This window comes from Nerophis lumbriciformis, linkage group LG38 (assembly GCF_033978685.3).
Source record: "Nerophis lumbriciformis linkage group LG38, RoL_Nlum_v2.1, whole genome shotgun sequence".
Lineage (NCBI taxonomy): Eukaryota > Metazoa > Chordata > Actinopteri > Syngnathiformes > Syngnathidae > Nerophis > Nerophis lumbriciformis.
The window spans coordinates 19836709-19862300 of record NC_084585.2 but is presented as its reverse complement, the minus strand read 5'-3'; the positions used below and the strand labels follow the sequence as shown (position 1 = coordinate 19862300).

The 25592-nt window shown below is 39.3% G+C and overlaps 1 protein-coding gene across 4 annotated transcripts in view; it reads right to left on the bottom strand.

The window, feature by feature from the left end:
- The window catches only part of celsr2 (cadherin, EGF LAG seven-pass G-type receptor 2), a 221976-nt gene that overhangs the window by 153386 nt on the left and 42998 nt on the right, over nt 1-25592 (bottom strand). The gene's annotated exons all lie outside the window — the stretch shown is intronic.

The following is a 25592-nucleotide window of genomic DNA, read 5'->3' as shown; positions in this document are numbered from 1 at the left end:
TTTCCGGACAATAGGGTGCACGGGATTATAAGGTGCACTGCCGATAAATTGTCTATTTTCGATCTTTTTTATATATATAAAGCGCACCGGATTATAGGGCGCATTAAAGGAGTCATATCATTATTATTATTTTCTAAATGGAAAACACTTCCTTGTGGTCTACATCAGGGGTCCCCAACCTTTTTTGCACCACGGACCGGTTTAATGTCAGCATTATTTTCAGGGACCGGCTTTCCACTTGTGCCAGATAAATACAGCTAAAATAAGTGCATGAAAAATCAACCTGCTGGGGACTGCAGATGGAAATCAGCCGTCGGCTACAATCTGTCACATTTATATTTTATACGTTCATTAATGTGCATTGTATCATGTCACAAAGCTATAACAAATATAACAAATGGCAACTTCCTATGAGGAGTTTTATTGTACATCTATAAACAAGCTTATTGGTGTGTCTAGTGGGACAGGCAAAAGTTAAGTCGGAGAAAATGCATTCATTTATAAATTATTTAATGTTTCTCTGCGGCCGGGTAGCAAATGCTTCACGGACCGGTACTGGTCCCCGGACCTGTGGTTGGGGACCACTGGTCTACATAATATGCAATGGTGGTTCTTTGGTCAAAATGTTGCATAGATTATGTTTTAAGATCATCTTCAAGTCGCTTTCTGACAGTCGCTCCAGGATGCGCCGTTTTGTGGGCGGTCTTATTTACGTGGCTCACCTTCGACAGCGTCTTCTCCCCGTCATCTTTGTTGTAGCGGTGTAGCGTGCAAGGACGGAGGTGGAAGAAGTGTCAAAAGATGGAGCTAACTGTTTTAATGACATTCAGACTTCACTTAAAGTATGAAGCAGCATCTCCTCATCCGCCAGAAATGAGTCCCATGACAAACAGTCCGACCAGAATTCTAATAACTAAAGTTCCGTGGGTGAATAATGTAAACTCACTACACCGGTTTGTTTTAGCGCTTTCATGGCGAGTTTACTGACGGATATAAGTAAGAACTTTACACTACTTTATATTAGAAAAGGCAACAGCGGAGGATGAATGTCCCATAACAAGAAGGTGTGGGCATTAAGGGCGCCGCCCTCAACTGGTTCCGGTCGTACCTAACCGACAGGAGTTTTTGTGTAAAAGTAGACAGTTTTATGTCTTCCACAGCTCCTTTACCACATGGGGTCCCCCAGGGCTCAATCCTTGCCCCAATTTTATTTGCGCTTTACCTTCTCCCCCTTGGTTCTATTTTTAGGAAGTACAGTATTGCATTTCATTTTTACGCCGATGATTGCCAGATTTATTTTCCCATGGCACAAAATAACACGGTTCAACATCTTATTGACTGCCTGCACGACATCAAAGTCTGGCTTTCAGCTAACTTCCTGAGCCTAAATGAAGACAAAACAGAAGTTATGTTGTTCGGTCCAAGTCGCTCTCCCTCCCCCAACGTTGACCTCGGCACTCTGACCCCGTATCTCAGCGACTGTGTCACAAACCTGGGGGTAAAGTGCGACTCAGATTTTAAATTCGAAAAACAAATCAGCTGCGTCGTACAAAAAAGCTTTTATCAATTACGCCAAATAGCGAAAGTGAAACCGCTTCTATCAGGACATGATCTTGAGAAATTAATCCACGCCTTTATCTCGACTCGTCTTGACTACTGTAATGCCCTGTATGTTGGCATTAGCCAGGCCTCCCTCGCCCGCCTGCAGCTCGTGCAGAACTCTGCTGCTCGTCTGCTAACACAGACCCGCAGACGTGAGCACATCACCCCTATTTTAGTGTCCCTTCACTGGCTCCCTGTGCGTTATCGAATACATTTTAAACTCCTTTTATTTGTTTTTAAATGTCTAAACAACCTCGCGCCAACCTATCTCTCAGACCTCCTTCAGCCTTACTGCCCCACCCGATCCTTAAGATCAGCCGATCAGCTGCTACTGACGGTCCCTGACACAAGGCTGAAGCTTAGAGGTGACAGAGCTTTCGCCGTTGCTGCTCCCAAGCTCTGGAACGACCTACCCCTGAGTGTTAGACAAGCCTCCTCTCTTCCTGTTTTTAAATCTCTCTTAAAAACATACTTTTATTCCATGGCTTTTAACACTGAGTGATATCCATCCTGCAATGGCGCCCCATAATACACCTGCTGTGAACCTGTTTTTATGTTTTTATTTATTCTATTTTTTTTATTTTTTATTTTTTTTTATCGTGTTCTGTTTGTGTTGTGTTGTGTTTGCTCGGTACTCGTTTTATCTTTTAACCTGTCCATTGTACAGCACTTTGGCTACCCCTGTGGTAAATTTTAAATGTGCTTTATAAATAAAGTTGATTTGATTTGATTTGATTAGAGAAAAAGAAGAAGCTTATTGACTATGGCGTCGCCACGAACTACAAAGGCAGATGCGCACAATTTTTCAAGACTTATGCAGATCCCAAATACAGATCAGCAGGTAACAGAAGGTAAGAAAAGTTGCTTTTGCATAATATTACGAAACAAAACGCCAGATAATATGTCTTATCTTTTACACACACACACCATAATAATACTCGTAAGTTGAAGCACAGTACAATCCATCAAGCGGAGGGGCTTCATAGCTTACCAAAGTCGTACTAAAACATTTTGATGGATTTTTGATCGCCGTGTATAATGTTGTATATTTTGGAACATATAAAACGGTGGTGTTTTTTACTTGAGTCATATTGCAGTCTACACGTATCTCTTATGTTTGACTGCCATCTACTGGTCACACTTATCATTTTACCATGTAACAAATAAAATAGCTTCGAGGTCGGTAAGCAAAACCAGAATAATTCCGTACATTAGGCGCACCGGGTTATAAGGCGCACTGTCGATTTTTGAGGGGAAAAAAATGATTTTGTGGTGCGCCTTATAGTTCGGAAAATACGGTAATAAATACCTTTGCTGCAACATCTAATGGTGCAGTGTGACCTACATTCTACTATACATTATAGCACACATTATACCGACGTTTGTGTCAGTCATCTGCTGCTCTTAATAGTCGTGATAATTGCCTGCTGAGGGACAGGCAGAGAAAGAGAGACAACACATCAGGGTCAGCGGCCTAATTAGTACACAAAGTTGCCATCCAATCTCCCAGCGGAATACCAGGAAATGTCAACCAAGTCATGGCTGGATAAAAAGCGGACCAAATTGCTGAGGACAGAGACGGTAGCAGTTTAACCCTTTCGTCATTCAAACATTGAAATGTGACATAAATGATGTATTCAACTTGACAGCTACAAGACCACAACATTGTTTTTCACTTTTGTAATGTCTACCGAAATACTGGAAAACACACTTTGGGTGAAGTGGAACAGTACCAAAATGGTGGAGCTTCACAAACTGTAGTCTGATTGAGAAAAATCCCTTGGGCTAAGGGATAATAGAATACAACCAAGAAGTCAAATGACAGCAAGACAATAAGTTCTAGATGTCCTCCATTGTTGTCATTGATTTAGCACGTTACACACACTGCTAGAATGTTAAAGGAGAATAATAAATAATACAAAATCAATAATAATAATAATAAAAAAATCTTAATACATGTCTTAATGTGTGAATGTAATGTATTTTTTTAAACTATTCGTACATTTTAAATCATATTAGTTGTTTGTAGACGCAATGTACATTTTTATTTCACTGGAAAATGATAACTTCTATATGTATTTGAATCACTGTTAATGTGATCTTGTGTTTATATTTGCTCTGCTGTTCTGTTTAGAACAGGGATCGGCAACCCGCGGCTCTCGAGCTGCATGCGGCTCTTTACACCCGCCCTAGTGGCTCCCAGAAGCTTTGTAAAAAATGTACGAAAATGAAATAGATGGTGGAAAAAATTTAATTTTTGTTTTAATGTAGTTTTTTTAAGAGAGCAAACATGACACAAACCTTCCTAATTGTTAGAAATCCCACTGTTTATATTAAACATGCTTCACTGATGAGAGGATTCGGCGAGCGCCGTTTTGTCCTAATTTCGGCGGTCCTTGAACGCACCGTAGTTTGTTTACATGTACAACTTTCTCTGACGCTGCCACAGAAAGACGTGTTTTATGCCACTCCTTGTTTGTCTCATTGTGTCCACCAAACGTTTTATGCTGTGTGTGAATGCACAAAAGTAAGCTTTGTTGATGATATTGATTTGTGTGGAGTGCTAATCAGGTATATTTGGTCAGTGCATGACTGCAAGCTAATCAATGCTAGCATGCTATTTGGGTTAGCTGTATTTACATATTACATCATTATGCCTCGTTTGTAGGTATATTTGAGATCATTTAATATTTGAGATCTTTTTTTTTTTTACCTATACATAAATAAAGTGGTGAAACTCCTGCTGTTGGGATTCATGTATTACCTAATTGCAACTATTCCAAAATAGGGGGAATATATTCAGTTATTGCAAATCAAAATCCACTTAGGGACGGCGTGGCGCAGTGGAAGAGTGGCCGTGCGCGACCCGAGGGTCCCTGGTTCAATCCCCACCTAGTACCAATCTTGTCATGTCCGTTGTGTCCTGAGCAAGACACTTCACCCTTGCTCCTGATGGGTGCTGGTTAGCGCCTTGCATGGCAGCTCCCTCCATCAGTGTGTGAATGTGTGTGTGAATGGGTAAATGTGGAAGTAGTGTCAAAGCGCTTTGAGTACCTTGAAGGTAGAAAAGCGCTATACAAGTACAACCCATTTATCATTTATTTATCATTTAATATTTACAAGTACCGGTATACTGCTATATTGTAGAGCCAAGGGATTATTTGAATTTTTTTTTTTTTAAATAGTCTGGGCTTTTACAGAAGACATGTGTATTCCCTAGTACTTTAAAACATGTTTAAAATAATATCTGAGTAGTATTGTGTGATTATATTTATAGATTCCAAAAAGAAAGACCATGAAGACTTCTCTTTTTAGAACATCATCTGGATGAGTGTAGACATATGTCCAACTACCTGAGCTGTTTATTGCTTCATAATTTAATACAAACCCCGTTTCCATATGAGTTGGGAAATTGTGTTAGATGTAAATATAAACGGAATACAATGATTTGCAAATCCTTTTCAACCCATATTCAATTGAATGCACTACAAAGACAAGATATTTGATGTTCAAACTCATAAACTTTATATATTTTTTGGAAATAATAATTAACTTAGAATTTCATGGCTGCAACACGTGCCAAAGTAGTTGGGAAAGGGCATATTCACCACTGTGTTACATGGCCTTTCCTTTTAACAACACTCAGTAAACGTTTGGGAACTGAGGAGACACATTTTGTAAGCTTCTCAGGTGGAATTCTTTCCCATTCTTGCTTGAAGTACAGCTTAAGTTGTTCAACAGTCCGGGGGTCTCCGTTGTGGTATTTTAGGCTTCATAATGCGCCACACATTTTCAATGGGAGACAGGTCTGGACTACAGGCAGGCCAGTCTAGTACCCGCAACTCTTTTACTATGAAGCAACGTTGATGTAACACGTGGCTTGGCATTGTCTTGCTGAAATAAGCAGGAGCGTCCATGGTAACGTTGCTTGGATGGCAACATATGTTGCTCCAAAACCTGTATGTACCTTTCAGCATTAATGGCGCCTTCACAGATGTGTAAGTTACCAATGTCTTGGGCACTAATACACCCCCATACCATCACAGATGCTGGCTTTTCAACTTTGCGCCTATAACAATCCGGATGGTTCTTTTCCTCTTTGGTCCGGAGGACACGATGTCCACAGTTTCCAAAAACAATTTGAAATGTGGACTCGTCAGACCACAGAACACTTTTCCACTTCGTATCAGTCCATCTTAGATGAGCTCAGGCCCAGCGAAGCCTACGGCGTTTCTGGGTGTTGTTGATAAACTGTTGTCGCCTTGCATAGGAGAGTTTTAACTTGCACTTACAGATGTAGCGAACAACTGTAGTTACTGACAGTGGGTTTCTGAAGTGTTCCTGAGCCCATGTGATGATATCCTTTACACACTGATGTCGCTTGTTGATGCAGTACAGCCTGAGGGATCGAAGGTCACGGGCTTAGCTGCTTACGTGCAGTGATTTCTCCAGATTCTCTGAACCTCTTGATGATATTACGGACCGTAGATGGTGAAATCCCTAAATTCCTTGCAATAGCTGGTTGAGAAAGGTTTTTCTTAAACTGTTTAACAGTTTGCTCACGCATTTGTTGACAAAGTGGTGACCCTCACCCCATCCTTGTTTGTGAATGACTGAGCATTTCATGGAATCTACTTTTATACCCAATCATGGCACCCACCTGTTCGGAATTTGCCTGTGAGATGTTCCAAATAAGTGTTTGATGAGCATTCCTCAACTTTATCAGTATTTATTGCCACCTTTCCCAACTTCTTTGTCACGTGTTGCTGGCATCAAATTCTAAAGTTAATGATTATTTGCAAAAAAAAAAAAAAAATGTTTATCAGTTTGAACATCAAATATATTGTCTTTGTAGCATATTCAACTGAATATGGGTTGAAAATGATTTGCAAATCATTGTATTCCGTTTATATTTACATCTAACACAATTTCCCAACTCATTTGGAAACAGGGTTTGTATTTTGGGAGGTGTTTTTCTCTCCACTTTGTGGACCTGACCGCCAGCCGAAGGATGTAAACACGTGACACAAACAGGAAGTGTTGTCCCAAATAACATTGCTCCAGCTTGGAAGGTTGCAACTGCCGAATTGGGACAAGACAATTGACTCCATCATGACTCCTAATGCTTCCGGGATAATATAACAAGCGATCTAATCGGAGACCAATCAGAGTGCACATGTGTCCAGTTCTCTGATTGGTTATAAATAAATGATAAATGGGTTGTACTTGTATAGCACTTCTCTACCTTCAAGGCACTCAAAGCGCTTTGACACTACTTCCACATTTACCCATTCACACACACATTCACACACTGATGGAGGGAACTGCCATGCAAGGCGCTAACCAGCACCCATCAGGAGCAAGGGTGAAGTGTCTTGCTCAGGACACAACGGACATGACGAGGTTGGTACTAGCCACTGTGTCTAAACTTGCACGAGTGCACAGCAGAAATCTGAGCAAGTGTAGAAAAAAAGTTGAATGTGCAAAAGGGAGAGTTTGAGAGAGCGGAAAAGAGGACGCGAAAGAGCGCATTCGTCTGATTGCAGATAGCATTAATTATTGAGTGTTAATATGGATAATAGCAAACATGCAAACATTTTTATTGTGCACAAAATACATTTACATTCGCTCAACATTTTTATTTTTCGCTAGAGTTTAATTTATTTTCAAAATATTATGCCTGTGCTTGCAAAACATTTTTCTGTCCTCAAAATCTGCATTTGCGACCTCAACATTAAGACACAAATATAACGCCACAACCTTCCTCAGTGCAGCGACTCGCGAGCACATATTCTTTCACTTTGGACATGTAAATACCGTATTTTCCGGACCATAGGGTGCACCGGATTATAAGGCGCACTGCCGATGAGGGGGTTAGTCAGGTTTATTTTCATACAAAAGGCACACCGGATTATAGAGCGCATTAAAGGAGTCATATATACATTTTTTTTTTTCTAAATGTAAAACACTTCCTTGTGGTCTACATAACATGTAATGGTGTTTCTTTGGTCAAAATGTTGCATAGATGATGTTTTACAGATCATCTTCAAGTCACTTTCTGACAGTCGCTTCAGGATGCGCCGTTTGGTGGGCGGTCTTATTTACGTGGCTCACCTTCGACAGCGTCTTCTCCCCGTCATCTTTGTTGTAGCGGTGTAACGTGCAAGGACGGGAGTGGAAGAAGTGTCAAAAGATGGAGCTAACTGTTTTAATGACATTCAGACTTTACTTAAATCAATAACGGAGCAGCATCTTCTCATCCGGAAACAACAACAGGAAATGTGTCCCGTGAAAAATCGTCCGACCGGAACTCTCTAATAGCTAAAGTTCCTTGGGTGAATAATGTAAACTCACTACACCGGTATGTTTTAGCGCTTTCGTGGCGAGTGTACTGACAGATATAAGTTAGAACTTTACACTACTTTATATTAGAAATGGCAACAGTGGAAGATGAATGTCTCATAACAAGAAGATAGAGAAAAAGAAGAAGCTTATCAACTACGGTGTTGGCACAGACTACAAAGGCGGATGTGCGCACATTTTCAGGACTTATGCAGATTCCAAATACAGATCAACAGGTACCAGAAGGTAAGAAAAGTTGCTTTTGCATAATATTGCGAAACAAAACGCCAGATAATATGTCTTACCTTATACACACACCATAATAATACTCGTATGTTGAAGCACAGTACAATCCATTAAGCGGTTCGGCTTCTTAGCTTACCAAAGTCGTACTAAAACATTTTGATAGATTTTTGAGCGCCGTGTGTAATGTTCTATATTTTCAATGGAACATGTAAAATTTTAGTGTTTTTTACTTGAGTCGTATTGCCATCATAGAGCAGTCTACATGTATCTCGTGTGTGTGACTGCCATCTACTGGTCACACTTATCATTTCACCATGTACCAAATAAAATAGCTTTGAGGTCGGTAAGCCCAACCAATATTATTCCGTACATTAGGCGCACCGGGTTATAAGGCGCACTGTTGAGTTTTGAGAAAATGAAAGGACTTTAAGTGCGCCTTATGGTCCGAAAAATACGGTAGTTACTTTTTTGTACTGTATTTATTATTCGGGAGAATGTATTTCACAATCTTTTTTAACAGATTCTTATGTAAAATTGTTAAATTTGCACATTTCATAATTAAATAGAGGACACTTGGGACAGAAACCAAAGGCATCAAGAATTAAGTTGCATGCCTATTTGCGATTGTCCGAATGGAGGCAATAAAATGTTTAAGAAAATATTTATTTTTAAAATCATGACTTTATGGCAGCCTGTGTCGAGCTTTTAATGTAAGCATCTGAAATGGCATGACCACATTGTTTACTGCAGAGAAAAGTCATATGCTGAAGCAATCAGAACCACTTGAAGGATGTGCAACTGAAAAAAAGGCCTGTTTTTAATTTTTTTACTATAAAAATATTCTAATACCGTCACCAAATGTCGACATAGTGATCATGAACAAATCCTCTGAATTCTTGCTCGTGTGCCTTGAAATCCCGATGACTGATTTGATGGAAATGAAGTGAATTATTGCTGCAGCAGCACGGCCGCACTAATCCTCCCCTCCACATGCAAACGGATGTTCAATTAAAAAGCAGCAAGTGGAGGACAGAATGTTCCACCCGTGAGTGTAGATGTTTGTTCAACCAGTGGGAACCAGCTTTCTAGTTTTCACCTGAAAAACTCAATTCGGTTTAGACTGCTGCAGCACGGTGGCACAGGAGATAGTGAGTGTGTCTCACAATAAGAAAGTCCTGAGTTCGATCCCAAGTCTCGTGTTATTTCTGTGTGGAGTTTGCATGTTCTCCCCGTGACTGCGTGGGTTCCCTCCGAGTACTCCGGCTTCCTCCCACCTCCAAAGACATGCACCTGGGAATGTTGTCGGTCTTTGTTGGCCCTGTGATGAGGTGGCGACTTGTCCAGGGTGTACCTTCCGCCCGAATGCAGCTGGGATAGGCTCCAGCACCCTACTTGTTTTGTACAGTACACAACGAGTGTACTGTAATGCTAATATTTGGAAACTGGACTTATAAGTTCGTAGACAATTTATTTAGCACATGTGTCATTATTACATCACCAACGATGTCAGTTTTGGCTTAGTTTGTACGACAGACTCAATCTTGGGAGTCACATGAGATTTTTTTTTTCTACTACTTCCTTCCTACCACTACTATTACCACAATTACTACTACTACTACTACTACTACCACCAGCATCACTGCTATTGCTACCACCCTTACTACTACTGTAGCTGCTGACGGAAGCAACATGTATATTAGATATATAATTTCATAGTTGGTGAGAACAAATAAATACAATGCATAAATGTAAGTTCATATTGTACACATATTGTGATTAAAAAGGTATTACCTTGGGTTATTTCATGCAAGTTTATGTTAACTTTATTTTGTTACAAACCCATGTAAATTGAGAGGGGAATATATTTTTTGTTCTGGTTTGGTCACGTTGTTGGGGGGACAATTAATATGTGACGGAATGACGAAAGCAGCATGAGATAACAAGTGTTTGTATATATATATATATATATATACACACACGCACATATAAATACAGGTATACATACATACATACATACATACATACATACATATATATGTAAGCTGTGAAAATCTGTACAGTATGTCTGTACAGTATGTGTGCTTGGGTCGTATTTTTAGGAACACTAATACAACCTCACAATAATGTCTGATTGAATGCTAAAAACGTTACGACAGACTGGCTTGAAAAACAGAATGAAATTTTTAATTTTTTAAATGATTGAGACACCCAAAATGTACATGAAAATAAAGAATGTGTGATTTACAATATTAACTATGAACGATAAAAGACTGACAACATATAAAAGTCACACCCCCTCTCGATCGACATATTTTACAATCACGCGAAACGCAACAAAAATGCAACAAACACAGCGAAATATGAACTAAGCTTAAGAACTTTGAAATAATTTGTATAGTTCAAGACTTAGGGTCATTTGAAAACATCACTGCACATCATAATGGCAGCTACAGTTTCCATCTTAAAGATCTAAAAAAATTATTTGGGAATGTCCGGCGGGCCAGATTGAAAATCTTAACGGGCCGCATCCAGCCCCGGGGGCCTTAATTTGCCCAGGTCTGCTTTAGTGTCTTCATAGTCGAGACAAACATATAAAATAGCGCAGCAGCTTTGAGATAAGAGCATAAATTCTCATATGAAAACTCAAGAATCGCCCCCAAAAATGTAGAAACCAAGTGAACACGTCACCAAGCCATTCTCCTTATGTCTCTGGACTAAGTGACAACAGGCAAGCAATAGCCAGTTCCGGTTTTGTTGACAGCCGCTTATGTCGACGTGAGTCAGGTCGTCGGTTAGCGCTGGATGCTGAAACAAGTGTTTTAACATCTAAAAACAGCACTTAGAAAGTCGATTGGCCGACGTCCACATGAGTTCACGCGCAAGCAAAACAACTCAGGTGCAACAAAAACACTTTTATGTCCTCAGGAGAGGAAGCAGACGGCATGTTGCAACTCCTACGCAGCACATTTGCTGCTGTCTCTATCCCAGCCACACACACTTGTACTGTCAGAGGTGCATTACATCATATCCATTTGTGTTTTGGTGGCTTCTATCTGCCTCCGCAGAGAAATTGGCCTAAGGCAGAGTCAATACTGACCATGTCAAGTGAAGGATTTCTAGACATTCACAGCACAACTGATTTTCCTGGCCAGTCCTCATTTACTGAGCCTTCCTCGCCTTCCCCTGACCACACTTTCCTGCAGTACTGCATTTTTTCTTCCTCCCGGAAAAGGCATGTGAACTCTGGCAATCGAAACATTTGCATATCAAACAAAACCGCTGTCAGCGCAATCGGGCGGAGACATGATTAGCATGCATGGACGCGGCCCAATCATGAGGCCTGCGCTCAAAGCAACGGCCGTCCGATATAGATGAGAAACTGCAATGTTTGTCACACGTCTTGATGCGACTGAAGCTAATTCAAATGCACTACTTTGCTGCGACCAGCAGAAGAACTGACAACATTTATAATAGTGCAACTAGGGCTGGGCGATATATCGATATACTCGATATATCGCGGGTTTGTCTCTGTGCAATACGGAAAATGACTATATCGTGATATTCGAGTATACGTTCTCACGCAGTTGCATTTAGCTGCGGGCATTACACTAAAGGCTTTTCTCACTCTTTCTTGTCTCTCCTTCTCACAGAGACGTAAAACAAGTGCACCTTCTTACATACGTCACATACTGTCGCGCGTGCAACGTCATACGCTCTCGCGGAGCAGAGAGGTAGCGGCATGGGTAATGTTATCTGTGGTGCTAGCGGAGCGGTGCGAGTGGTAATATGAGAGAAAGAAGGTGCAAATCTGGTAACAAATGAAGGAAGAATTAATTCCCAAGAAAAACAGCAGGGGGTCTATCGTCTGGCGGTGGTTTGGCTTCAAGCGGGTAGATGTTGAACAGACAACCGTAATATGTCAAGTATGCGGCAAAAGCGTTGCTACAAAAAGTAGCAGCACTGCTAGTTTGTAGCATCATTTGAAAAGTCACCCGCTAGAGAATGAAGAGTGCTTGAAACTCCGCATGTCAACATCTCCGTTCGGTGCCACACCAACAAAATGCCGAAGCAACAATTTCCAGATCAAAAAGTAGTCAACAACAGAAGGAGATAACGTCCGTAGGAACCTACCACATAGCAAAGGACATACACTATTTGATTTCCTATTATGCAGCTCATTTTTATTTGACAGTTATTGAAATATCTTGTGTGACATCATGTTTTTAAACTACTGTAGTGGCGTTCTGCACAAAAAGTGCACTTTAATTTAGTGTTGTTTTGATATGTCATCTTAGTGACATCATGCACAAAAGTGCACTAATAGCTTGTTTTAAAATGTCTGACAATCTCGCACTTTTTGTTTTGGAAATGACATGAATGTTTGTGCCACTGCTTAATAACTGTTTAATAAATACACTTTTGCTAAATTGACTTAGTTGTGGTTTCCCTCTCTGCATGAAAGTTCAAAAGTAGCATATATTAATGCAGTATGAAGAAGAATGTTTTAATGTAGACACATAGAATCATCATACTGCTGTGATTATATGCATCAAGTGTTCATTCAAGGCTCAGGCAAAATATTGAGATATATATCGTGTATCGTGACATGGCCTAAAAATATCGAGATATTAATAAAACGCCATATCGCCCAGCCTTAGCTGCAACTAACGACTATTTCGTTAGTCGATGAAAAGTCGACTATTTTAACCATTAATCAGATTACAAAGCATACACATCGACTTTTAAATTCAGCTTGACTTATTTTTTTTTTGCAAATATATTTTATTGAATTCTACAATTAAAATCACATTTGACAATCATACTTTGCTCACGCAGACCCTTCATGCATGCACACATCCACTCATACACACTCACATGCACGCTTGAGGAGAGAGGTGCACTTGGGCTTTTAACAACTCAAGGTTTACAGTATAAACATTATTAGAAAAAATACCCATCCTGCACTGGCTCAGGATCAGCAGACGATCCAGACCATAGCAAGATGGATGAATATTCCTCGGCATCAAGGGATCCTCAGGAAGTGATCACAAGATCACCTCCTGGGGACCTCTCCATTGTTCACGCTTAAAAAAGAAGAAGAAAGTCACATTTTCGTGGCTTGATCAGATGCAACAAAATCTAATTAAAAAAAAAGTCACCAAAAAAAAGCAAGTAAACCGTGACAAAACCACATAAAATGTGACACAAAAAAGTAATAGTAGTGTGGGAACAATACAAAAAAATAATAATAATAAAGAAGGAATACAACTACAAAAAAAGATACGGCAATTTTTTTAAATGTCTATAGGTTATGATTCAATATATGTCAGTAAAGGCTTCCAGGTTAGTTACCATTTATTCATATTTGTAGAATTTATAAATCTTATTTTTTCAAGACTCATTACATTCACAAGTTCATTTAAACAGTTCCTGGAGTTGGGTGCAGATGGGGTTTTCCACTCTTTGAGAATGAGTCTTTTGGCCAAGACCGTCCCGAGAAGCAACGCAGCTGTAATATATTAGTTTTAGGTAGATGATGACTGTTAAATTATTTATTTATATTGTAACGATGCTGCTCATTCTGATGTTAGAAACACAAAAATAATGTGTGTCCATTTAAAGCAAGGACAGGCAAAGTGTTAAAAAAAAACAAAGTATAATTTTTGATGTAAAAAAGCACAGTTACAACAGCGCTAATAAAAACAAAACACCGAAACTATCTAACTTCTTCAAAATTAAACAAGCATTTTGTGATGATGTGTTTAAAAAGCTGCAGACTGGTATATAATGGATTATTGATTAACGTCTGCCATTTTTATCATTCTAATAGACTTAATAATATAGAACTATATTGTTGATTAATTCTTAAAATTTTAGCTATATAATAATATATTGTATGTTTAAGCTTTTATGATATCGGCACATAGTTTTGATAATAGTGTGTGTGATTGTGTGTGTGTGTGTGTGTGTGTGTGTGTGTGTGTGTGTGTGTGTGTGTGTGTGTGTGTGTGCGTGTGTTTTCTTGTATTTCTACCCTTCTTGAGACGTCAACAAGGAAAAGTACCTTCCATATGAGAACCGGTGAACAAGTTAGGACCGACATCATGGTCCCAATATGGAAAACCATTGCATCTAATTGAGAATGTCTCATTTGGTGAAATATATCAAAATGAGGGCGGTCCCAAAAAGGAGGGATTTTTCAAATTGACTGTGTGTCGGTTTTAAAGTGCACCCCCCTCTGGTCAACATATGAAATAACAAGTGTGCGTAAAAAATTTGAAGTGCTCCCCCTCTGGTCAACATATGTAATAACAAGTGCGTGTAAGAAATTGAAATATGCTCCCTTTGGCCAAAATGAATGGAACAAATAAAATAAATATGTAGATAGAGACATACTGTAATAACTTGAAATAAAGAAAAAAAGTAAAGGAAAAAAAAATCACTAAAAGCAGTCTTTTTCTCACAATGTGTCGACTTTTTTCTTATAAAATTGTGAACAATTTCTCATATTCTTTCTTTTTCTGTAATATTGCAATATTTTCTCGTAAAATTATTAATTTTTACGTAAAATTGTGCGATGAGGTGGCGACTTGTCTAGGGTGTACCCCGCCTTCCGCCCGAATGCAGCTGAGATAGGCTCCAGCCCCCCTCGCCACCCTAAAAGGGACAAGCGGTAGAAAATGGATGGATGGATATGTAAAATTATTACTTTTTTATATAAAAGTATTACTTTTTAATGCAAAATGGTGACATTTGTCATACAAAATTCTGACTTTTATCACAATATTGCCAATTTTTTTGTTGTTCTTGTAAAATTGTGAACATTTTTTAGTAAAATGATGACTTTTGTCATAATTTTGCCAAGTAAAATTCAGATTATTACTATTATCATATTGCCAAAATGCTAGTTTTCTTAAAAAATTGTGACTTTTGTCAAGTAAAATTACGACTCTTTTCATAAAATTGCCAACATTTTAGGCTTTTCTTGTAAAACTGTGACTGTTATTGAGTAAAATTCCAACTTTTATCATGATATTGCACAAATGTTCATTTTTTCTTGTAAAATTTTGACTTGCGTTGAGTAAAATTACGACTTTTATTATAATACTGCCAAAATTCTAATTGTTTTACTTAAAGTTAAGTTAAAGTTAAAGTGCCAATGATTGTCACACACACACTAAGTGTGGTGAAATTTGTCCTCTGCATTTGACCCATTCACTTGTTCACCCCCTGGGAGGTGAGGGGAGCAGTGGGCAGCAGCGGTGCCGCGCCCGGGAATCGTTTTTGGTGATTTAACCCCCAATTCCAACCCTTGATGCTGAGTGCCAAGCAGGGAGGTCATGGGTCTCATTTTTATAGTCTTTGGTATGACTCGGCCGGGGTTTGAACTCACAACCTACCGATCTCAGGGCGGACACTCTAACCACTAGGCCACTGATTAGGTTACTTGTGAAATTGTGACCTTTTTCTTGTGAAATTCCAACTCATTTTTCACAACAAGCTTTTTTATATTTGCGTAGTATGTATATATTATTAATGTTGTAAATACCCATCTTTATATATCTAGAAAGGGTGGTCCTAAAGAGGTAGCCATTTTTCGTGTGCGTGTGTGTGTGTGTGTGTGCGTGCTTGCGTGTGTCTATGTGTGTGTGTGAGAGATTGACATTTGATATTGTGCCTTTTTTATAGCATTGCATATTGACACTGCTTTAAAAAGTACTTTAATTGAATTAGACAAAGTGTAGCTGGCGTACTTTGGCTAAAATAATACTTAAATCTATTTTTCATACAACTTTGTCTCAAATTTGTTAGCTAGCTAGCAAGGTAACAAGCTAACTATCTAACCGAGATGGCTGACATTCGCCCACTTTAAATGTTCCCGTATTACTGATGTAGTGTCATAATAACAAGATCTGCTTTGCAACAAAAACAAGAGGAAACGTTACAACAATTGACATGTTTTCACTCATGATATTGTTGCGAGTGACCTTGCTGACTTGCGTCCCCCCCAAAAAACTCGAATGATGCAACTATTGTCGATAAATGAATTTGGAGGTGACAAATTTTATTGTCGATATTTGTCGACAAATCTAGTTTATTAGCAATAAAACAGTCAAAATAGTTTGAGTCTCTTAATTTTTCCCATTTCTTTGTGAAGTCTCTGTTTACATGCACTGCAGCGCTACTAGAACTACAACCACAATACGTCAGCTATGGCTAGTTAAGCTACATCCACGCTACATCACGACAAAAGTTGGGTACCAAAATTTGGTGCCATTGCCAACATAAACAGTTATATGTGCATTTATCGATTATTTTAGTAATCGAGTAATCAATCGATTAGTTTGCTCGAGTAATCAGATAAAACACACTTTAAAAGCATCTGTGCATATTTTCAAGAAAATAGTTGAAATAAATGATTTTTCTGCTTGACATAACCTTCTTTTTTTTCTTCTAATAAATGCACCTCACCTTTTAACATATGTGCATTATTAAAGATAAAAATAAAATACAATTTCAAAACTTTCCGCTGCTCAGTGCTACAGAGATCAAGGCAGCCACACAAGTGATTGGCAATCCCTGCCATCCCTCAAATTGTCTGACTGGCGTCAACATATCAGTTGTGCTTCGCTGACGACCTCCTTAAAATACCAGTAGAGTGGAAAAACACGTTGACTTTGTATGCCTAATTGCATCCAATTGTATTTACAATCCACAAAGTATGTGAAAATACCGTCTAAACATCACAAAATTCCACAGATTTAGCCCGCCATTTTGAATATTCCGCACTGAACATTTTGGGTAATTTCCGTAGATTGACGTGATTGGAGTAACCATTCTGCACTCTGACCATGTTATCAGATCAGTCATGCTGAAAATACGCAAAACTTAGTGAGCGATGTGCTGTTTATCATACACAATCGCTATGTAAGACATGAACACATATGTTTTAATTTTTTTTTTAATGCATTTTAAGTCGTAAATAAACAAATACATACATTGTCTGTAAACTGGAGCTCTCTATTCTGCCCACAAAACCCTCTAAATAACCATCCAAAACCCGCCAAGAATACTCTTTATACATATCGTGACCTGAATATTAACCAAATATTAGCGATGTTGTTATTATAAGCGCTAACACAGACAAACAATTTTTTGATTGATAACAGACAGCTAAATAGCCCTCTTCTGCTTTAGTGTGAACTGGCCACGATGTCCTGCTGCTCCCACAGCATCCTGTCTCACTCATCAACATTGTTCTAGATTATAAATCATGCCTCTCATCTGGATATTAGGAGGATTCAGCCGTAAATCTAGAAGTTGTTCATCTGTGACATTCAATTCATACCCGTAGATGGAGACAAACACACACAACCGAAGACAGTTTCTGCAGGGAGACTTCTCCTTCCCTTCGTGTGCCCCTAAGTTGGCTTCAAAGATCAATTAGTCAATCAAAGTTTATTTATATAGCCCTAAATCACGAGCGTCTCAAAGGGCTGCACAAGCCACAACAACATCCTCGGCTCAGATCCCACATCAGGGCAAGGAAAAACTCAACCCAATGGGCTTCAATGAGAAATTGGAAAAAAGATGGCTGCTCTTAGTGTAAACAATAACAAAAACTTATGCATTAGCACTTCTGGCTATTTTGTATCACACCATATTAGCTAATACAATGTATTGTTGGACGTTTATATATGATACTATTACGGTAGTGTAATTACAATTGTTCATAGTAACAGGAATGCTCATAGCTAGGCTGTGACGTCATTCCCAGCTGTAACTTCCGAGGTTAATGGAACGCACCGTTAAAGCATGAGCAGGGAGAAAGGGAGCGCTTCATTTGCTCACTCTAACCTACCTACAGCACAGTATGGGTAATATTGGTTTGATAATTATCAGTCCAATATATATTGTGCACCTCTAATCAAAAAATAAAATGTATTTAGTTGCTGTGGTAGTACGGAGTTTAATACTGCCATGCTTTTATTTTGAAGCTTACTATGCACTGAACAGGAAGTCACGGTGAGCATGTTTTAATGATAAGTAAACAAAGCTATGTTGTAGTAGTTTCATGATGCTTACTGATAATTATGTTGAATAAATTATCAACATAAACAAACCAATCTTTCATGAAAATGACCCCTTTGGGTCGACAAAAACATGTACCTTATTTTCCGGACCATAGGGCGCACCGGATTATAACGCGCACTGCCGATGAGGGGGTCTAGTCAGGTCTATTTTCATACAAAAGGCACACCGGATTATAGGGCGCATCAAAGGGGTCATATTGTTGATTTTTTTTTTCTAAATGTAAAACACTTCCTTGTGGTCTACATAACATGTAATGGTGGTTCTTTGGTCAAAATGTTGCATAAATTATGTTTTACAGATCATCTTCAAGTCGCTTTCTGACAGTCGCCGGAATGTAAATAATAACTAAAGTTCCTTGGGTGAATAATGTAAACTCACTACACCGGTATGTTTTAGCATTTTCATGGCGAGTTTACTGACAGATTTAAGTAAGAACATTACAGTCATTTATATTAGGAATGGCAAAAGCGGAGGATAAATGTCCCATAACAAAAAGATAGATAGTTAGTACTTTATGGATTCCTTCAGGAGAGTTCCCTCAAGAAAATTAAAAAGATAGATTAAAAAAATTAATTAATTAATTGTTTAATTAAAAGATATAGAAAAAGAAGAAGATTATCGACTACGGTGTCGGCAAGGACTTATGCAAATCCCAAATACAGATCAGCAGGTACCAGAAGGTAAGAAAAGTTGCTTTTGCATAATATTGCGAAACAAAGCGCCAGATAATATGTCTTACATTATACACACACCATAATAATACTCCTATGTTGAAGCACAGTACAATCCATCAAGCGGTGCGGCTTCATAGCTTACCAAAGTTGTACTAAAACATTTTGATAAAATTTTTAGCGCCGTGTGTAATGTTCTATATTTTCAATGCAACAATTTAACATTTTGGTGTTGTTTACTTCAGTCATATTGCAGTCTACACATATCTCTTATGTGTGACTGCCATCATATTGCAGTCTACACGTATCTCATGTGTGACTGCCATCTACTGGTCACACTTATCATTTCACCATGTACCAAATAAAATAGCTTCGAGGTCGGTAAGCACAACCAGAATTATTCCGTTCATTAGGCGCACCGGGTTGTAAGGCGCGCTGTCGAGTTTTGAGAAAATGAAAGGATCTTAAGTGCGCCTTAAAGTCCGGAAAATACGATATGTCGACAACTGCTGTATTTTGTTATTAAGTGAGTGTATGTGTAAGTTTTGTTTATTATTTACCACTTACAATAACGACATCTGTCTGTGTTAACTCCTAAATGCCAATTATTTGGCAGTAGTGTCAGCCTCATGTACTTCAAGTAAAAACCACAACCTTCATCCACACATGCAGCACAAAGTGTGAAATCCCAAATCACGCCGCTGTAGCAGAGTCCATCTGTTTGCCGTTGTCACCACCAAAACAAGGCTCTCCCTCGCTTGGGGTCAAGAGATTGCCGCGGCTCGCACGCAGTCACACCTCGCGTCGAAACAAGCGCATGAAATCAGGTCACTGTGAAATCACAATCTGCTTCCACGCTAAATGGGAGCGATGTGGCGTGAAGGTAGTAGCGGTCCGTTAAATAATCAGACGCTGTCAAGTTCACGGTGTTGGGATGCGTCTCCTTGCTACGACAGTGACTGCCTGAGGTCAGCTGGCGACTACAGAGAAATTCAATGTATGGACAAAAGTATTAGGACAACAGGAAAGGAAAATGATTTATTGCAGTGATAATAATAAAAGTGTGTTAGAATAGTCGACTATTCGATTCAGAGGAGGCTGACCTTGCGGTTGAATCATCAGACATTAACCCCCCAAGATGTTCCAAGATGGGGCCTGTCAGTATCGTTTACATTTTAACCGATATTAGTACCAAATTAATGCTTAAAAAATGGTGCGGGTAACGTATTTTCCGGACTATAAGGCGCACTCAAAATCCTTTTTTTTCCTCAAAATTCGACAGTGTGACTTATAACCCGGTGCGCCTAATGTACGGAATAATTCTGGTTTTGCTTACCGACCTCGAAGCAATTATTATTTGGTGCATGGTGTAATAATAAGTGTGACCAGTCAAACATAAGAGATACGTGTAGACTGCACTATGATGGCAATATGACTCAAGTAAACAACACCAACATTTTATATGTTCCATTGAAAATCTAGAACATTACACACGGCGCTCAAAAATCTATCAAAATGTTTTAGTACGACTTTGGTAAGCTATGAAGCCGCACCGCTTGATGGATTGTACTGTGCTTCAACATACGAGTATTATTATGGTGTGTGTATAAGGTAAGACATTATCTGGTGTTTTGTTTCGCAATATTATGCTGAAGAAACTTTTCTTACCTTCTGGTACCTGCTGATCTGTATTTGGGATCGGCATAAGTCCTGAAAAATTGCGCACGTCCACCTTTGTAGTCCGTGCCGACACCGTAGTGGTCGATAAGCTTCTTCTTTTTCTCTATCTTCTTGTTATGGGACATTCATCCTCCGCTGTTGCCATTTCTAATATAAAGTTGTGACAGACTCTCACTGTCGTGCGGGTTCTCAGGACCATCAAAGGAAGACATCGCTGCGAGCAGGGTTGACTTCTTTATTATTTCAATATTATTTCATCTGCGCCTCCCTCTGTTGCTCGCTCCGCCGTCTGCGTCTTGTGTTCCGTCTCTCTCGCTCCTCTAGCACTTCTGGCTCTCCACCTCCTTCTGCCCCGTCGTTCTCGGCTGCTATCTTTTTAAACACCGCGAGGGGATTAGCTGATTGTGACCAGGTGCGCGATCCCCGCACCTGGTCACAATTGCCGCGTCGCTTTCGGCGCGCACCGTCTCGCCGCTTGCTCGCCGTCCCCGCCTCCTCACCGCCATCTTGGAGCGGGCTCCGGCGCAGCACGCCTCGCCGTCGGTCCTCCGGCCCCGCCTCCCCACAAAAGTAGTGTAAAGTTCTTACTTAAATCTGTCAGTAAACTCGCCATGAAAGTGCTAAAACATACCGGTGTAGTGAGTTTACATTATTCACCCAAGGAACTTTAGTTAGTAGAGAGTCCGGTCGGACGTTTTTTCAAGGGACACATTTGTTGTTGTTGTTGTTGTTTCCAGATGAGGAGATGCTGCTCCGTTATTGATTGAAGTAAAGTCTGAATGTCATTAAAACAGTTAGCTCCATCTTTTGACACTTCTTCCACTCCCGTCCTTGCACGCTACACCGCTACAACAAAGATGACGGGGAAAAGACGCAGTTGAAGGTGAGCCACGTAAATAAGACCGCCCATAAAACGGCGCATCCGGAAGCGACTGTCAGAAAGCGGCTTGAAGATGATCTGTAAAACATAATTTATGCCACATTTTGACCAAAGAACCACCATTACATGTTATGTAGACCACAAGGAAGTGTTTGACATTTAGAAAAAAAATTATAATAATATGACTCCTTTAATATGCTCTATAATCCGGTATGCCTTATATATGAAAAAAGAGCGAAAACAGACCATTAATCGGCAGTGCGCCTTATAATCCGGTGCGCCCTATGGTCCGGAAAATACAGTAAACATTTTTAGTTGAAAAAAAAATATGCTTTTTTATTTTAATGGAATTTTGTGACATTCAAGTTGAACAGACTAGTAATGAAAATACGTAAACTATATGAATTAAAGGATAACTAAGTAATACATTCAAAATTAAGAAATATTGAAACAATATATTATACATTTCTGGTGTTGTAATGTTTGACACTCATATTACGGGGATTCGTGAATTCAACCTCGCTCGCTGTAACCGTCAATGGTGTAAGGAAGTACTGTGTTGTTGTTGTGGCAACTGGCTAGCTCTGTGGTGCTAGCGGTGTTATGAGAGCTGCTGTAGGCATGTTAAGTTTGAGAATAAAGTTTAAAAGAGAGTTTGACTGTGCGTGTATGTTTCTTGTTGTAAGTCTACAGTCACTTAACTACCGTTTACATCAGCACCTTTCTTTTTTTCAATATACTCTCTCACCTTTTTCGTGTATCTGCTGGTAGTCGCAACTTTATTTGGTCCCATGTTGGATTATATTGCAGTCAATTAAAAACAACACAAAGACTAAGTCACCAATGTGTGGGATTCTTTTGAATGCTTGATTCTGCGGAATAATACCTTGGCAAACGGACTTGTTCATATGATATGATGATAACCAAGAGGCATTTTTACAAAAAAACTTGCATTAAAAATGGAATCATACGAAAGGGAGGCCGTACGAAAACCTATTGCCCCTTTAATTACAAGCACAGAATTTTCCGAAAGAAGATAAATAATTAAGATTCAAGAAGAACTAAATCTAGTTAGTCTGACCCCTAATTGATTAAGACCATGTTTCTTAACATTAGGGTGCCCCCTAGAGAGCTGCCAAAAATATGTTTTTCAGCTGTGGTACTTTTCCACTACTTGAGGCAATAATGACAATATCAAACAAACAGAAGCAGTTTGGAGCTAAAGTCTTTAAGCGCAAAAATTATGACGAAGAGGTGAAGCTGAGTTTCATTTGCACTTTAATTTGTATTGACAGTTTAGTTAAAGAAACATATATTTCATTATTATTGTTTATTATAATTGAGTTAGAATGTATTTATTTTAGCACTGAGTAGTTGTATGTACAAACCCCTTTTCCATATGAGTTGGGAAAGTGTGTTGGATGTAAATATAAACGGAATACAATGATTTGCAAATTCTTTTCAACCCATATTCAATTGAATGCACTACAAAGACAAGATGTTCAAACTCATAAACTCTATTTTTTTTTTGCAAATAATAATTAACTTAGAATTTCATGGCTGCACCACGTGCCAAAGTAGTTGGGAAAATGCATGTTTACCACTGTGTTACATGGCCTTTCCTTTTAACAACACTCAGTAAACGTTTGGGAACTGAGGAGACACATTTTTTAAGCTTCTCAGGTGGAATTATTTCCCATTCTTGCTTGATGTACAGCTTAAGTTGTTCAACAGTCCGGGGGTCTATGTTGTGATATTTTAGGCTTCATAATGCGCCACACATTTTCAATGGGAGACAGGTCTGGATTACAGGCAGGCCAGTCTAGTACCCGCACTCTTTTACTATGAAACCATGTTGATGTAACACGTGGCTTGGCATTGTCTTGCTGAAATAAGCAGGGGCGTCCATGGTAACGTTGCTTGGATGGCAACATATATTGCTCCAAAACCTGTATGTACCTTTCAGCATTAATGGCGCCTTCACAGATGTGTAAGTTACCCATGTCTTGGGCGCTAATACACCCCCATACCATCACAGATGCTGGCTTTTCAACTTTGCGCCTATAACAATCCGGATGGTTCTTTTCCTTTTTGGTCCGGAGGACACGGCGTTCACAGTTTCCAAAAACAATTTGAAATGTGGACTCGTCAGACCACAGAACACTTTTCCACTTTGTATCAGTCCATCTTCGATAAGCTCAGGCCCAGCGAAGCCGACGGCGTTTCTGGGTGTTGTTAATAAAAGTTTTTCGCCTTGCATAGGAGATTTTTATCTTGCACTTACAGATGTAGCGACCAACTGTAGTTACTGACAGTGGGTTTCTGAAGTGTTCCTGAGCCCATGTGGTGATATCCTTTACACACTGATGTAGCTCGTTGATGCAGTACAGCCTGAGGGATCAAAGGTCATGGGCTTAGCTGCTTACGTGCAGTGATTTCTCCAGATTCTCTGAATCCTTTGATGATATTACAGACCGTAGATGGTGAAATCCCTAAATTCCTTGCAATAGCTGGTTGAGAAAGGTTTTTCTTAGACCGTTCAACAATTTGCTCACGCATTTGTTGACTAAGTGGCGACCCTCGCCCCATCCTTGTTTGTGAATGACTGAGCATTTCATGGAATCTACTTTTACACCCAATCATGGCACCCACCCAATTTGCCTGTTCACCTGTGGGATGTTCCAAATAAGTGTTTAATGAGCATTCCTCAACTTTATCAGTATTTATTTCCACCTTTCCCAACTTCTTTGTCACGTGTTGCTGGCATCAAATTCTAAAGTTAATGATTATTTGCAAAAAAAAAAAGTTTATCAGTTTGAACATCAAATACGTTGTCTTCGTAGCATATTCAACTGAATGTGGGTTAAAAATGATTTGCAAATCATTGTATTCTGTTTATATTTACATCTAACACAATTTCCCAACTCATATAGAAACGGGGTTTGTACATTTATTTTTAATCAGTTTTACAAGTTCCTTATTTTGCAGCATTTTTTATTAGGATTTATTTTTGTAATCAGCCTGACCTAAGCCTTGATTAACACATGGTTTCATATCATTTAATAATGTTGTAAACTGTAAGTAGGTTAGATATGATTATTGAATAGATTTCAAATCAAGACTAAGAATATCAGTGTTGATAATTAAGTGGGTCTCCGGCCCCCTCTGTAGTGGAAAAGTTGGGCCCAAATGTCACAAAGTTGAAGAACCTCTGGAATAAGATGTACAGACACAAACTATCCGATGCTGCTGAAGAGAAACCACCAGAGGTTAACAGGACTCGGCCTAATCAAGTTAAAATACATTTATTTACAACATGTATGTACTACTTATTCCAACATGTATGTACTGTATATACACGTTTAAATTGAACCTTGTGTTCACATGGAGCCTGTTTGTATAATTTGTAGGATTATTCCATTCAACAAAATGCCCGATAATCAATATGACATATAAGTGTAAGAATCTATCTCACTTCTAATAACAATGGAAGAGAAAGAAGAAGTTGTTGGTAATCATGTTATCCAAGAGGATACTGAGGGCAGGAAAGTGTAGACTATTGTCTAATTGCGCTTTTGTTGTCAGCTCTATGCACAAATGTTGCAATACCACAGCAGTAGAAGGTACCAATGGAAATGTATTAATAGCAGTGGTACCGAGCAGGGAAAAGGGTCTAAATGTGTTTATGAAGTGTCACTCTTCAGTCCCCCTGTGACGATCTGTCACTTCATTTCTGTTTGTCTCCTTGTTTTTGTATTTACTTCTCATCAGTGCTCTTATTTTGTTCCATTTCCTGTTTGTCTCTGAGCACTGTTTGATCACTCACCTGCCGTTGATTGGCAGGCGGTCCACACCTGCTGCCAATCAGTGTGTCCTAATTATGCCTTGTCTCGAGCACTGCTCAGTGCTCGAAGATCACTTTATGTTGTGGAACCTTTACATGCAAGACTGCTTCCTTTCTGTTGATAATAAAAGCATCTTACCTCCTCATCGCTCTCCTGGTTCCTGCATCTTGGGGTCCCACGAAATTGCAGCCATGCGAGTTCCTCACATGAAGTGATCTTCGAGCACTGAGC